Source organism: Sorex araneus, chromosome 3, assembly GCF_027595985.1.
Source record: "Sorex araneus isolate mSorAra2 chromosome 3, mSorAra2.pri, whole genome shotgun sequence".
Classification (NCBI taxonomy): Eukaryota; Metazoa; Chordata; class Mammalia; order Eulipotyphla; family Soricidae; genus Sorex; species Sorex araneus.
Genome location: NC_073304.1, coordinates 9,799,013 through 9,814,277, shown reverse-complemented (window position 1 = coordinate 9,814,277; position 15,265 = coordinate 9,799,013). Strand labels below are relative to the sequence as shown.

Below are 15,265 nucleotides of genomic sequence, written 5' to 3'. Positions count from 1 at the left end.
CTTGGAAACGGTGTTTGCTGAACAAATTAAAGGGTATAGTTTTTCTCTGGGAAGGAAGAACACCTGGGAAGGAAAGTACACAGAAAGGAGTAGAGATTTACAATCCGAAGTTCTCGTGCATCTGAAGGAAACACCCAGGGCACATTCATCCAAAACATTCTTATCACTCTATAATTTACCTTTTCCTTTAGAGGCCGAAGAATGAAACACATTTAAAAGAAAGCCATTAAGTTGAGAACGCTCAATGATTTACCTCGCTGATAAAGACTCCATTCTGAAATTTGGCATTGTCCTGCACATCCAGATGTTTATATCGTCACACGTTTTTAACCATTTATGGCAATTCAGAAACTGCATCTGGTATTTCTTATAGGTTTCCTCTAAAATCACCACGTGTGCCAAAAACATCTATAAAGAAATCCCTCAAAAGGTTTGAGTAACAAAGCGTCTGGGAATGTATTTGGCCTATGTTCAACAGGACATTATATGTTTTCTTGTATAAATCATGTGCTGGAATACGGAATGTCTTTATTTAAAATAAAACCTACCATCCAGCACCATAAAGGTACTTCCATGAAAAACGCATATGCTTTTTTTTTAAATTTGTCGTATCAAAATGTATTTTATGCATCATATTAAAATTGGGATTTCTTTTATATGTTCTAGATTTTCTTGCAAAAACTACTCTGAGGAAATTTTCCATTCTCGACTCATAGAAGACCTTGTTAGAAGCCGTCACCAGACCACCTTTAAAAAAACAAAATCAGTTATGGGTCTTTAAAGATACAAGTATAACCAGCAGAGAGACCAGAAGTTTTTCCCAATCTAAGATCTAAACTTTTGTTTCTAAAAGCTATTTTTCTTGGTGCCAGAGAGATAGTACAGGGTTTAAGTTTCGCATCCTGCTGACCACCCTCTGGCCATGGTAGGCTACCATAATCCCCTGAGCACCGCCTGGTCACTCCAAGCTCCAAGCTATTCCTAAGTGTCACCAGGTGAAGTCCAAAATGGAAAACAAAATCTCTAAAACAAAGCAAAAAAAAAAAACCTAATTTTTCCTGCATGCCATTAAACACCCTTTATTTTAGCAAATAGTTTTCTGTATTAAATTTTATTATAATTTTTTAATGAATCACCATGAGATACAGTTACAGATTGATAAACTTTCGTGATTTATAAACACGATTTATACAGTTACAGATTTATAAACTTTCAGTCATACAATGATCGAGTACCCATCCTTCCACCAGTGCCCATTCTCCACCACCAATGTTCCCAGTTTCCCTCCAGCCACTCCCCCACCCCCCCACCCCCACCGCCTCTGTGGCAGACACATTCCCTTTTACACTCTCTCTCTCTCTCTCTCTCTCTCTCTCTCTTCTTTTGGGTGTTATGGTTTGCAATATGAGTAATAAATGGCCATCGTGTTCGGTCCATAATCTACTTTCAGCACACATCTCCCGTCCTGAGCGAGCCCTCCAAGCATCATTTACTTGGTGTTCCCTTCTCTATCTCAGCTGCCTTTTCCCCCAGCGTGTGAGGCCAGTTTCCAAACTGTGGAGCAATCTTCCCGGCCCTTATCACTATTATCCTTGGGTGTTAGTCTCCCATTCTGTTATTTTATATTCCACAAATGAGTTAAACATCCTTTTGAACACAAAACAAGAACTAGGATATCTCTTCTATTTCCATTTTACCGAATCTATTTCATTTTAGCAGAAATTGACCTAAGTTGATGGCAGGGGGGAAAAAGTAAAGGAAGTCAAATCTGGCCATCTAGATAACAACTCATCTTTTCCACAGACAGACATTTCCCGTGGCTATGGGACTGTTTTCCCATAGAATAGATGAACTCAAATCATTCTGTTTGCGGGGCTGGAGCGATAGCACAGCGGGTAGGGCGTTTTCCTTGTACGTGGCCGACCCGGGTTCGATTCCCAGCATCCCATATGGTCCCCTGAGCAGTGCCAGGGGTAATTCCTGAGTGCAGAGCCAGGAGTAACTCCTGTGCATTGCCGGGTGTGACCTAAAAAGCAAAAAAAAAAAAAAAAAATCATTCTGTTTGCTTCCAAAATATCGAGTATTTTAATCTAGGGAGATGTGAAGTAAATCTTTTGAAATTATACTGAAAAAGAAAACTTTCAGATAAAATGTTTGAAGAATAATTTCTAAGTAAAGGAGTAGCAATAATTCTAATCAGCAAAATGTTGCAGATCAAGTTTAAAAAAAAAAAAACAGCAGGGCCCAGGATTCATTACCACTTGAGCTTGAACTTGTCCACAGCCTTGATTGAGTTGTTTCTCTGTATGCCACAGACAAGTGAGTTCATCTAGTGCACTGGGCTGGGAAGGAGGAGTGGAGGAGTAAGGGGAGCGATGAGACGGACTGGAAGTAACCCAAGGGCGTTGGTGAAAGGTCCAAGACAGGGTGGTCATGGTAAAGTGAAGTTAACTCTGGGCTGGAGAGAGACAGTGGTCCAGGCACCTGCCAAGCCTGTGGCCAACTCAGGCCCAATCCCCCAGCACCATCAAAGCCCCCCCCCAAGCACTGCCAGGAGTGATACCTGAGCACAGAGCCAGGAGTAACAGCTGAGCATCGGCCAGGCTGGCGAAGGGCGGAATGAACGAATTTGGGCACATTGGCCACCTTGTGACCAGGCGAAGTGGAAATAGTGGCTGTTAAAGACCCTTTCAGTGACCTCAACTCCATGGCCTGCACGTTCCAGTATGATTCCAGCCACGGCAAGTTCAAGGGCACAGTCAAGGCTCAGGAAATGGGCAGTGCATCATCCGGGGAAGCCCGCCTCCATCTTCCGGGAGCAAGATCCCGCCAGCATCAAGTGGGATGAGGCTGGTGCTGAGGATATCGTGGTGTCCACTGGGGTCTTCCCTACCATGGAAAGCTAGGACCCACTCAAAGTGGGGTGCCCAAAGGGTCACCATCTCCGCCCCCCTCTGCCGACACCCCCGTGCTTATGATGGGTGTGAACCACGAGAAGTACAACAACTCCCTCAAGATTGCCAGCAACACCTCCTGCACCACCCACTGCTTGCCTACCCCACCCCCCAGTCAAGGTCATCAATGACAACTTCAGCATCATGGAGGGTCTCATGACCACTGTCCACGCCGTCACTGCCACCCAGAAGACCATGGATGGCCCCTCTGGGAAACTCTGGTGTGACGATGGAGGGACAGCCCAGAACATCAGCCCAGCCGCCTCCAGCACCACCGAGCCTGTGGGCAAGGCCATCCCAGAGCTGGACAGGAAGCTGACCAGCATGACCTTCCATGTCCCCACCTGCAACGCGTTGTGGATCTGACCTGCCACCCGGAGAAAGCTGCCAAATACAACAGCATCGACAAAGTGGTGAAACCAGCCTCGAAGGGGCCCCTCAAGGGTGTCCTGGGCTAGACCGAGGCCCAGGTGTCTCCTGGGGCTCGAACAGTGACACCCACTCCTCCTCCTTCGATGCTGGGGCTGGCATCGCCCTCAACGACCACTTCATTCAACTCATTTTCTGGTACGACAGTGAGTTTGGCCACAGCAATAGGGTGGTGGACCTCATGGCCCACATGGCCTCCAAGCAGTCAGCGACCCTCCCACCCCAAGACCCCCACAATCACCAGCGCCAGTGAGAACACCAAGAGGAGGAGAGAGGGGTCCTCGGCTGCTGGGGAGTCCCTCCCCCGCCCACCCAGCCCACTACGGAAGGACAGGGGCGGAGGATCATGGGTACTTTGGGTGTGGTGGGGTGTAATAATATGGGACATCAATGCTATTCGCTTGAACACTATTGTAACAATATAGCCTAAATTTTAATAAAGATAATAAATTTTAAGTATGTATGGGATCTTCCGCACGGGCAGAGCCTGGCAAGCTACCCGTGGCGTATTCGATATGCCAAAAACAGTAACGATAGGTCTTATTCCCCTGACCCTGGAAGAGCCTCCAATTGTTGGGAAAGATGAGTAAGGAGAGGCTGCTAAAATCTCAGGGCTGGGATGAATGGAGACGTTACTGGTGCCTGCTCGAGTAAATCGATGAACAACCGGGATGACAGTGATACAGTGATGCAGTGATAGGATCTTAAGGTTCCCTTTCACTGTTTTTTCCCCCATAGGAGAAATTAGGATATAAAAGGGTGGGAGGGATAGAGGGGAAATAGTACAGCAGGTAGAGCATTTGCCTTGAATGTAGCTAACCCAGCTTGGATCCTTGGCACACCATATGGTACCCTGAGCTCACCAGGAGTGATGTCTGAGTGCAAAACCCACAGTAAACTCTGAGCACTGTTGGGTGTGGCCCCAAAACCTAAAAGGGGGATGGATGAGAGGTAGGAAAAATGGAGGGGAGGGAGCCTGAGAGGAATTCTTACTTACGGGGGTGAGATTCTACTGATTTAGATTTCTGTTCAAGTTCTTTTCCTCCGGGGAATGCCTCCAACCCCTCATGGGAATCTTAGGGAACACTGAGGACCGTATAATGACCACAGTTGTACACTTCTATCCTAAACTCAGCCTCTGGGCTATCTCCCCTACATGATACTTAGCGCCATGAAATAAAGGAAACTGTACAATCTCACAAAACTCCTTGAATAAGGGCCACTATCTAGAATCGCATGTAACTTGGAGCATGAATTCAAGTGGTTGGTTCTCGATTACTAAGGAGGCCTGATAAGGAATCTCCGGCAAACTGCTTAGACAAAGGCTGCAGAGCCAAGCGCACACCCAGGGCAGCACGTACGCGGCACCAACAATTACCTCCTCTAAGGAAGATTGAGATCAACAGCCGGCTGTTGTAATGTGGGTTCTTTATGCCACAGTTCCCTTTTTATATATTTAACTAGACTGAATTGTTTCAGATCTGGTAGCAATGATATAATCAAGCGTATTGAACAAAACGCCACTTCGTCAAGTAAGTTTCCTAATATTGTTTAAATGTTGAAACTGCAAATCAACTAATCATCAGTCTGCAAATGCTTAGAAATCAAACAATACTTTGCCTCTGCAAGTCAAGTCTCTGTGTACTTTCTTGCAACAAAAGCCAATCTGTCTTTTTCAAAATTGTTTCTACTGGCAAATATTTTTGCCGTCTGGCCAAGTTTTGTGTTAAAAATAAAGTACAGTATTACAACATCAATCAACATTGAAAGCACTTAATGATCTACGAAAGAAAAATATACAGTGATATTTTTTTTCTGAAACAGCCAAGCCAATCAAAGTATTATTTATGTTATCAAAATCAAGAATATTTGAGAAAATAAAATCTGATTTGTATTTGGAGATAGGAAAGCAATATTAGGCATGTAGGTAATAAAAGAAAACAGTCTGTTAGAAATTTCTGTCAAGGCAAGAATGACTTCAAGACAGAACAAAAGTGTCTCCTGACTTCCCCCTTCCCGTCTGTGTAATACTGGCCTCCTGCCGGCCTTTCCAACACTGGCTGCAGAAGCATAACCCGAGCTTTTCCTCTAACTAATACTGACTCCACAAAGTGAGTCTGAAGCTCCTAAACATTTATAATGAGCCTTCATTGTCATTTATACATCAGTAGGGACTTAGGCAGCCAAGACCTGGTTACATATCATCACAACACTACCAGTGGGAGCCTAAACAAGTCCTCAGAACTGCAGGGACTCAGGAATATCATTATAATAAGCCAGAGAATTTCTTGATCTTCTTATTACCCCAAGAACGACTTGGACAGATATCTACAAGGAGGTGAAACCCTAAATATTATAGCAGCATGACACATAACATGGAGTTGCCAAAGAGCAATGAGTTGTTTCAAAGGACTCTCTTCACCCCCGGAGACTAGTACTCCCTAAGGTATCATCCTTTGGCTAAACTCTGTTTCAGTTGTATATAGTCAAACAATCCTAGTTTGCATTTACAGCTTCTTGAGTTTTAGGCCATTAGTTTCATTCTTTCCCTTAGACCATTCATTGTCATCTAGATTTCCTTGCAAGATTACACACACACACACACACACACACACACACACACACACACACACACACACACACACACACCACCTTTATATAGTGTTTCTCAATGGGGAATTTCTCCTAGCCTCTACCAACTAAATGCTAGAAGAGCTATCTAATCACTGTAAAAAAAAAAAAAAAAGGCCCCAGATTTGGAATCCCTGCTTTAACACATTGGTCTTCACTTTTGTGTATGGTTAAAGACTTGAGGTTGATTTTATTTTCTTCCACCTAATATTCCCCTAACGCTGAAAGAGCCTCCAATGCGGCACTATTGGAAAGGATGAGTAGAGAGAAGCTTCTAAAATCTCAGGGCTAGGACAAATGGAGATGTTACTGAGACCACTTGAGAAATTCGATGATCAATGGGATGATGATGAATATAGAATTATATTGATATCACTAATTAAAACTATCCTTTCCCAAATTAAACTGAAAATCAGAATTTACTATTAGACCTTCAATTACCTGGATTCCACTTCCACACTCTCCTTCCCACTGTCAGTCCCACTGATGGAGTCAGGACGGGACTGACTCGGGGCTCTGATCTGGGCTGGACTCAGCCAGTCTCTCCTCAGTGCTGCTTTCTCACTAGAACTTTCTTGGACAGTGTCAAGCACTCACCCATGGAAATTTCAGGTCACATTTTTATCAACTCAACTCTGTGTGATCAGCTTTTCTAATATGTCATCATGGACAGGCTAACAGGACACAGCTACTCATAGAAACTACAGGCTGCCGGGAAGGTGTTCTGCAGGTGAGTCAAAGGCAGGCGCATTAGCACGGAGAGCCAACGGAATGGAGGTCTCGCTGAACGAGTCCTGTCTTGGGAGCAGGAACAAGGCTTTCCGCCTGAGAAGGAATTCCTTCTCTCACAGCATCCTGGTCCCTGGCCCTGGACTTCCCTCTTGCTCATCTCATGGGGACCATGAGATTCGGGAATCAAACCTGGGTCTCCAGCATGCAAGGTGTGTGCACAGCCTTTGAAGCTACCGTTCTGTCCCTACCACTTGGTTTCAATTTCATCAATTCCAACTTTCTTTTTACTAGTTCCTTTCTTATTCCTTCTGATTTATTTTTGCTCTTTTTCTAAATATGTATTATATTTAAATTTTTAAATAAAGATAGTGTGGGACCAGAGAGAGAGTACAACAGGGAAGGTGCATGCAGCTGACCTTTTTTTGATTCATGGTACCACATCTAATCCCCCAAGCACTGTCAGGACTGATGCTTGAGCACAGAGTCAGGAGTAATCCCCGAGCACCACTGAGTCTAGCACCCAAACCATAAAATTTTTTTAAAAATAATAAATCTGGGGGCTGGAGCAATAGCACAGAGGATAGGGCATTTGCCTTGCACGTGGCCAACCCGGGTTCGATTCCCAGCATCCCATATGGTCCCCTGAGCATTGCCAGAAGTAATTCCTGAGTGCAAAGCCAGGAGGTAACCCCTGTGCATTGCCGGTGCGACCCAAAAAGAAAAAAAATAATAATAAATCTAGTTTAAAAACAACTGGACTTTGGATAGTAAAATACAGTCAGTAACTGGACCCAGGGGAAACATCTAAAGTTTTAGATAAAATGTGTTTTCTAGTGGCTGGAGCAATAGTACAGCTAGTAGGGCACTTGCCTTGCATGTGACTGACCAGGGTTCAATCTCCAGCACCCTGTAAGGTCCCCAGTGCCCCACCAAGAATGATCGCTGAGTGCAGAGACGGGAGTAAGGCCTGAGCATAGCCAGGCATGGCCCAAAACAAATCAAACCAAAAAATCTTGTTTTTTAAAAGTATTCATGAGTTGACAGAAATTATGCAATAAACATAATGGAGAATACCTGGTCTCAGACTCACAAATGAATCTTGAAACTGAGCAGCTCGCTGCAGGGATGTCTCCAGACCTCGAGCCAGCCTGATTTCACTGGGACCCTTCAGATGGGAGCAGGCGTCCTCTCTCTGCCTGCAACAAATGAACCCCGGCAGCCACAAACCTCTAGAACCCAATCACCGCCGCCCTCCCGGCCCATCTTCACAGGCTCACCGTGGGCCCCCAGCGCAAGAAAATAAATCTGCTGAAAAACCCAGGGATGCGGGACCAGCGACTGAAAATACCAGGCCTCAGGGGATCAGGATTGGGCCTCCCCTTCCCATCACCCTGCCCTCCCAGGGTCCTGGCTGTCACGCCCACAAACTGCCTCTGAGTGCCATTTAGTCACATTAATGGCCGTGATCCAGAGACTCACAAATAAATCTCGAAACAGCTCACTGCAGAGATGGCTCCAGACCCCAATACTTTTAGAATTCCAGGAGTGTGTGGCCGCTTTTGTGGCTACACAATCACTGTCACTGTCACTGTCATCCTGTTGTTCATCGATTTGCTCGAGCAGACACCAGTAGCATCTCCATTGTGAGACTTGTTATTACGGATTTTGGCATATCGAATATGCCACGGGGAGCTTGCCAGGCTCTGCCGTGGGGGCGGGATACTCTCCGTAGCTTGCTGGGCTCTCCGAGAGGGATAGAGGGATCGAACCCGGGTCCGCCGTGTGCAAGGCAAATGCCCTACCCGCTGTGCTATCGTTCCAGCCCCTCTCATACTTTTTTTTTTTTTTACCAAAAAACAGTAACAATAAGTCTCTCAATGAGTGACATTACTGGTGCCCGCTGGAACAAATCGATGAGCAACGGGATGACAGGGGCAGTGACTTTTTTTTAAATCACTGTGAGCTAGACACTTACAGACATCTTATACATTCATAACAAGCAATACAAAATAAATAATCTATCATCTGCTTGTGGGGCAGGCTTGAGTGATGGTGGGAAACTTTAAAATAATGGTGGTGGGAAGGTGTAATGGTGGTGGGATTGGTGTTGAAATATTGAATATGATCAATTATTGTGAACAACTTTATGAAAATAAAATTTAAAAATCAGAAAAAAAGAAGAGTACCTGATCTCATGAGTAATCTGAGAAATGCAGACTGAAGCCACAAGAAGATAGCTAAGGGCTGCAGCGCAGTTTAACATGCTCTGCATGTCGGAGCCCACAGTCAACCACAAGAATCCAGCCCGCTCCACCACAAGTTCCAAAATTCTGACAGAGCTGGGAGCTGCCAAGGGTACCGGGCAGAACTCTTAGACACCACTAGAAGAGAGAAATCAGGATAACTGCTCTGGAAGACATTTTGGCATCATTGAATAAAGCTGACATTGCTTAAAATGCAATCCTTTTTATATTGCTCTGATATTTCCCTAAATCACTGGGCTAATTTGAACACGTCTTCTAGGCCTGGAGAGATAGTACAGGCGCTTGCCTTGCACGTGGCCAACCCTAGTTCAATCCTCAGCATTGCATATGGTCCCCAAAGCACTCCTGGGAGTGATCACTGAGCACAGAAGCTGGAGGAGCCCCTCAGCACTGCCAGGTGTGGCCCACAACACAAAAAATAGAACAGAATAGGGGCTGGAGCAATAGCACAGCGGGTAGGCCGTTTGCCTTGCATGCAGCCAACCCGGGTTCAATTCCCAGCATCCCATATGGTCCCCTGCGCACCGCCAGGAGTAATTCCTGAGTGCAGAGCCAGGAGTAACCCCTGTGCATCACCAGGTGTGACCCAAAAAGCAATAAATAAATAAATAAATAAATAAATAAATAAATAAATAAAAATAGAACAGAACGTATCTGACGTATAACACTGTTCATAAAGACAGAATTCCAGTCATGCTCTCTGGGCTTAACTCTAACGGGCCTCACTGCCTACCTGCTGGCTTCTCTCCGCCCCTCGTACAGGCAGGTAACCTCGCCAAGATTCCCCAGAGCGAAGCCCCAGACGCCGCCTGAAGTCTCACCCGAGTCAGCCCTCACTCCCGCACAGGCGGCCTCTGCTGCGCCGCCACGTACCCTGCTGGAAGTGCTCCAGGACCATCTGCAGGTTGCTCAGGGAGAGCGCGTACTGCTTCACCTGCTCCCGCGCCATGGCCAGCTGCACGGTGGCGTCGTCCCTCTGCCTGGTGACCACGTTCAGCTGCTCCTGCAAGGACTCGACCTGCAGACTGGCCTGGTGGCTGCAAACAGAAAGGAGAGAGTCGAGCTGCGTCCATCCGCTTAGATCCTTCACCCGGATACAGACCTTCTCGATGTTTTTGTCTTGTGGTGAACTTAGACATCCTTCACAATTGTAACGATTTGGGGGTGCACATCTCAACGGCACTAGTTTCACTCTGTACATGGCTGTGCAACCTCCCCCCCCCATCTACCTCTGGGGAGCATTCTCGTCTTCCCACGTCAAAAGTTCAAGCCTATTGAACAAAAGCTCCCCCTTCTCCCAGCATTTTATGTCTCTGTGAGTTTGCCTTTCTACCACTGTCACTGTCACTGTCATCACGTTGCTCATCGATTTGCTTAAGTAACATCTCCATTGTGAGACTTGTTGTTACTTGATTTGGCATATTGAATACGCCACGGGGAGCTTGCCAGGCTCTGCCGTGCGGGCGGGATACTCTCGGTAGCTTGCCGGGCTCTCCGAGAGGGATGGAGGAATCGAACCTGGGTCGGCTGCGTGCAAGGCGAACGCCTACCCACTGTGCTGTCGTTGCCTTTCTATACATTTGATTAAATTCAAATGACATTTCCAAGTCACTAGCGGTTCCGCTGATCCCCAGTGCCTCTGCTTTCAATCGTCTTTCCTATGAGAAGAACTTTCAACAAGTAAATAGGTGACAGTTGAATGATTGGGCTGGCCCCCAAATACATCAGTAACTTAAAGCTGTTTATTAAATCAGCTACCTGGCTTTCTATCATTTATGTGCTTTATTACTGTCTAATCATGTCCCTGAAATATTGAACTAGCCTTTCCCAGGTTCTTAATTCCCTGCTAAAGGATTATTCAAGAACCGCTCACTTTGAAGACATTTTACCCTATGGCAACCTCTTGTGGAGTACATAGTAAACTGGTGAACAACTGTTGCATTTCTTGTAAAGAAAACTTGACAAATAACACAATTTTTGTGTTTCAAGCTAAAACTCCAGGTGTAAGTTAGCATTACATTTTGAGTTACAAGGTATCTTTGAAATCACTTTGCCAAAGCTCCAACCTAACTAGCAATAGATTCTATAAAACCCCTTCAACAGGCAATAGATTCTTCGCCTGGGGTATTTGCAGTTACGGGGTGCCCCCAGGTTCCAAGTGCTATCCCACTCAGAAGTCTCTTGGTTAATTATTAGTCAGTTGTTTTAATTGTCATCATCCTGCTTATATGAGTATAAATCTATTTCCTGGCCCCAAATAAATGAATAATCCTGAAGCTATTTATTAAAGCACCTACCTGGGATTATATCATTTATGTGCTATATTAATGTCTAATTATCTCCCTTGTACTAGCCTTTCCCAGGTTCTTAATATCCAGTTAAAAGATTATTTAAGAATAATAATTCACTTTGCAAACATTTTACCCTGTGGCACCCTCTTGTGGAATGAGTGGTAAACTGATAATTCAAAAACCTGAACTCTGCCCCCTGGTGTCCCCGACCTTCAATTTGACTGGGTGAGTGTAAGGATGGAATGAAATGCGGTGTCACCCAGAAAATTAGTAAAAAACAAATGATGTTACTGCCAAAGCTTTGAAGATACTATAATCTGGTTTGCAGATTTGAATTGCTGACTCAAATTTGCTGAGCACCTATTAAGCTATATCTAATAATATGTGCACAAAATTGATACCATCAATCCTGCATGACTTTGCATCTCCTTTAGTGGGAGGGAGTGTAAAACAAGCAACAATTAATATCCTTACTGTAAAGGGAAATATTAGATCCAGGCTGGAGCCATAGCACAGTGGGGAGGGCGTTTGCCTCGCACGCAGCCGACCAAGGTTCGATTCCCAGCATCCCATAAGGCCCCTTGAGCACTGCCAGGGGTAATTCCTGAGTGCAGAGCCAGGAGTAACCCCTGTGCATCGCCAGGTGTGATCCAAAAAGCGAAAGAGAAAGAAAGAAAGAAAGAAAGAAAGAAAGGAAGAAAGAAAGAAAGAAAGAAAGAAAGAAAGAAAGAAAGAAAGAAAGAAAGAAAGAAAGAAAGAAAGAAAGAAAGAAAGAAAGAAAGAAAGAAAGAAAGAAAGAAAGAAAGAAAGAAAGAAAGAAAGAAAGAAAGAAAGAAAAATATTAGATCCAAGTATTGTACAAGTTCAAATACAAATCATACCAAGGTTTAGTTCCGGGTTTAAAGAATGGGGTGGGAAATGAAGGGTTTTTTTCTGCTTTTATTTTAAAATATGGGCATCCCCCATGGTGCCCCTAAGAGATACCCTGTGTTCAGGGCTGCCAGGGCCACATCCAGCCAGGCTTCGTGACCACAAAGACCACCAAGACTACAACTGCTAGTACTCATGAAACCACACAGTGTGGGGGGCCAAACTCACGGCCCCTGGCATGTGCATGTCCAGGACTTTCTCCTGGCCTCCAAAAAAAGTGTTCTTTATGAAAGACATACTACTTGAAGAATCACTGTATCACTGTATCACTGTCATTGAAGTTTAACAAAAAACACACCCATAGGGATCAGGCCTACTCTTCAAGCAGGAAACGGAACATGAAATTAAAAAGCAGGGAAACTAGGAATGCTGTAGCTCGATCTAAAGAAACTAGCAGTAGCGTTTAGCTCTGGACACAGAAGGAAAAGTGACTAACGTGGTCGGTAGAACCAATTCTAAATGTTTCATCTGTTTTGTGTTTTGTCATTTTTTATTTTATCTACAAAGTTGTTGATAATTGTTGTTTTAGGCACACAATGTTCCCACACCAACCTACCGTCAGCGTGACCTTCCCTCGGCCAATATGCCCAGGGTGCCCCCCACCCCCCACCCCAGTCTGCCCCTTAGCGGGAATGAAAACGTTCACTTCATATTGCTGGTCACAGCAAACTCACACAGAATTATCCGAAAATGGATCAACAAGAGTTGGAACCGTGATGACTGTTCTGTCTCACAGTGGTCTTACTAAGTCATTGGCTGAGGATTTCCTGGGGCGGGTGGTGCGGCCTGAGCCTTCTGTGTCGCCGTGTTTGCTCCCCGAGCCTGGTGGGCTTCCACAGAACTCTCCTGCCAGTTGGCTACGGGGCTGTCCGTGCTGTGAAGTTTGGAGGCGGGGGCAGGCGCTGGGGCTGGGCCCGTTGATATGGCAGCGGAGGTCAGGTGTGGCCTGCCGGGCCTGTCCAGAGGGGAGGCGAGTCTGCTGAGGCCTCTTCCAGAAGGCCACAGAGACGGCAGCCCAGAGATGGATCTACTGGGACGGTTTGGCAGCTCGTTGAGATCTTGGTGTTTTGTTTCTGGTTTGTTTTTTGTGTTTTTGTTTTTGGTTTTGTTTTTTTTTTTGTTTTGTTTTGTTTTGCATCACACCCAGCGATGCACAGGGGTTACTCCTGGCTCTGCACTCAGGAATTACGCCTGATGGTGCTCGGGGGACCCTATGGGATACTGGGAATCGAACCTGGGTTGGTCCCATGCAAGGCAAATGCCCTCTCTGCTGTGCTATCACTCCAGCCCCTGGTTTTGTGGTTTTGTTTTTTAAAGGAAAATCATGATGCTAACTCTACTAAGCAAGTTTCCCCTGGTGGTTTATTCCAAAAGAGAACAAAAAGAAAATGGGAACTAGAAACTATTGGCGGGTCAGAGGATGTTTGGGCCACACCCAGCTGTGCTCAGGGCTTACTCCTGGCCGTGCTGGGGGATCCTATGTAGTGCCTGGGGTTTGAACCAGAGTCGGCCCTGTGCCAAGCAAATGCCTTATTCCCTGTACTATCTCTCTGCCCTCCCTGGAATCTATTCTAATTAGGAAAAAGAGCACCTGAATGTTGAGAGGAGAGCCTGGGGAAGTGGTTCCCTTTCAGAAGTGATGTCTTTCCTGGTGCACAATCTCCTCTTTGCCATTTAAACGTGTGTTTTTACAACCTGAGTGTCTGAGAACAGACGACTAGTTGAGGAAACTTTGGTCCATCTATACAATGGAATACTACGCAGCTGTTAGAAAAGATGAAGTCATGAAACTTGCTTATAAGTGGATGATCATGGAGAGTATCATGCTAAGTGAAATGAGTCAGGAAGAGAGGGACAGACATTGAAGGACTGCACTCATTTGTGGAATATTTTGTCACTGTCACTGTCATCCCGTTGCTCATTGGTTTGTTTGAGCAGGCACCAGTAATGTCTCTCATTAAGAGACTTATTGCTACTGTTTTTGGCATATCAAATACGGGTAGCTTGCCAGGCTCTGCCGAGTGGGCTCGATACTCTCGGTAGCTTGCTGGGCTCTCCAAGAGAGGCGGAGGAATCGAACTCGGGTCGCCCGTGTGAAAGGCAAACACCCAACCGCTGTGCTATTGCTCCATCCTTGTGGAATATAAAATAACATAATATGAGACTGACATCCAAGGACAGTATACACAAGGGCCAAGAATATTGCTCCATAGTTGGAACCCTGTCTCATGAGCTGGGGGAGAAGGCAGCTGGGATAGAGAAGGGATCACTAAGTCAATGATGGCTGGAGGGATCATTCAGAATGGCAGATGTGTGCTGAAAGTAGATAAAGGACCAAACATGATAACCTCTCAGTATCTGTGTTGCAAACCATAATGCCCAAAAGTAGAGAGAGAGAAAGTATGGAGAAAATTGTCTGCCACAGAGGCAGGGGGAGGGTTGGGATGTGGATGGATACGGGGACATTGGTAGAAAATGTGCACTAGTGGAGGGATGGGTGTTCGATCATTATATGACTGAAACTCAAACATGAAAGCTTTGTAATTATTTCATGGTGTATCACTTCTATCACTTGTCTTCCCGTTGATCTTCAATTTGCTCGAGCAGGCACCAGTGACGTCTCCATTTGTCCCTGTCGCGTGCTAGTGTAGCCCAATGATATCTGCTTGCTCCAGGAACAGGAACAGCCTCAACCGGTTCATTCAGGACTTTGATGCAGAGTCTGACCATCTCGTTGGTGGGCGGGCACGTGGTCTTTTGACGTCCCGGGGAATCCAGTCGGTAACAGCTCTAGTCCAGCAGTCGTCTCTGAATCACATTACATGTCCTGCCCATTTCATAGTGATTCAATTAAAAAAAGTGTTTTTCTATGAGAAATGTCGAGTTCGCAGAGAGCTAGAATACAACACACTTCTAGTCAGTGTTTGTATAGTAATATATGAAAATTTGAAGAACGCAACACAGGGTCAGGTTAAGTCTCTCATCTCATTCACATTTTTATCCCAGCCCTGGTCTGTTATGTAGTAGGCACTCA

General features: G+C 45.5%; 1 pseudogene; it reads left to right on the top strand.

The window, feature by feature from the left end:
• The first annotated feature begins 2,610 nt into the window (after positions 1 to 2,610).
• On the top strand, positions 2,611 to 3,636 carry LOC101547590 (glyceraldehyde-3-phosphate dehydrogenase-like; annotated as a pseudogene).
• The last annotated feature ends 11,629 nt before the right edge of the window (positions 3,637 to 15,265 follow it).